The following is a 1659-nucleotide window of genomic DNA, read 5'->3' on the forward strand; positions in this document are numbered from 1 at the left end:
GGCTTGTTCAGCCTGCTTTCTTATAGAACCCAGGACCAGCAGCCCAGGTTTGGTACCACACACTATGGGCTGAGCCCTCCCCTGCCAATCACTAATTAATAAAATGCCTACAGGCTTGCCTACAGCAGTCTTGTGGAGGAATATTCTTAATCGAGGTTCCCTCCTCTCTGGTGGCTCTATTTGTCAAGTGACATCACTAGCCAGCACAGGAATGTTCAGAACATCTCACAAAAGGCGCCATTTTGCCATTGCAGTCAGAGCAGGCCAGCAGAAGCAGTGCCTTGGTGTCACCTCCTGTTCCTAAGCTGGTTGGTCATCAAGAGCAGAGAGCCTTGAATTCATGCATGCTTGCCAGTTCTCAGCTCACTCTCACCTTTTCATTTGGACCGGGACCCAGTCCATGACCTGGCACTGCCCATATTCAGGCATGGACTTTCCATCTCAGTTAAACCACCTAAGAAAACCCCTCACAGGCCTGCCCACAGGCCACCCTAATCTAGAGGATTCCTCTTTGCAGCTCCTTTCCCAAGTGATCTGCCCGTGGCAACCCAACCACAGCTGGAGATGTTGGTTCTCAACCATCTCTCTTCCTCCATTTAGTCCCTGTAACCTCAATGTTCTCACTGACTTCTCCCACCGAATTAATTCCCTAGGGCCACTGAAACCAAGTATCACAAACTGGGTGACTTCAGGTAACGGAAGTTTATGGAATCAGTTGTGGAACTCAAAGGCTAAAGTCATGACTTTGAAGCATCTAGTGCCTCTTCTCAGCTAACTGACACAAGCCTGCACAGGTTTATTCTCTTTTGTAAGTATATGGGTGTGTATGTGCAGTGCTCACATGTATGTATACATGCACATATGTGAGCATGCGTATGGAGGTCAGAAGACAACCTTGGGTGTCTTTCCTCAGGCACCCTCCACTTTCTATTGGAGGTGGGGGGGGATTATGATTGGCCTAGGCCAGCTCTGTGGCCAGGGAACTCTGGGAATCCACCTGCCTCCACGTCCCCACTGGTCGGATTAAAAGCATGCACCACCATGGTCGACTTAAAAAAAAAAAAAAAAAGGTATGGGAATGAAACTCATTCTTGTGCCTACAAAGCAAACACTTTTCTGATGGAGCCATCACCCCAGTCCCCAGATGTTTATTCTGTGTATAAAGGAGAAAATCAGCCCCAAACATAGCATGGGAATGGCAGAGCAGGGGTCTGAACCAGGCCCACCAGATGCTGGAGCCCCCACAGCATTCTTCACAAAGAACTTCCTGGCCACCTGGAGGACCATGGGAAACTTTGAAAAGGATAAGAAAGGACACTAACTCAGAAGCCTGGCTTGTGCTGCATTGTGGGGGGAGTGCACTTGTGCTATAGCATGCATGAAGAGATGAGGGGTGCATGTGTGCTATAGCATTCATGCAAAAGTAGGGATGCACGTGTGCTATAGCATGCATGCAGAGGTGAGGAGAGCACGTGTGCTATAGCATGCATGCAGAGGTGAGGGGTGCACTTGTGCTATAGCATGCATGCAGAGGTGAGGGGTGCACTTGTGCTATAGCATGCATGCAGAGGTTAGAGGACAGCTTGAATGAGTCAGTAGTCTCCTTCCATCATGTGGGTTCTGAGGATCAAATTCAAATCATCAGGCTTGGCAGCAGGT

The sequence above is a fragment of the Myodes glareolus genome, chromosome 7 (assembly GCF_982192425.1).
Source record: "Myodes glareolus chromosome 7, mMyoGla1.1, whole genome shotgun sequence".
Lineage (NCBI taxonomy): Eukaryota > Metazoa > Chordata > Mammalia > Rodentia > Cricetidae > Myodes > Myodes glareolus.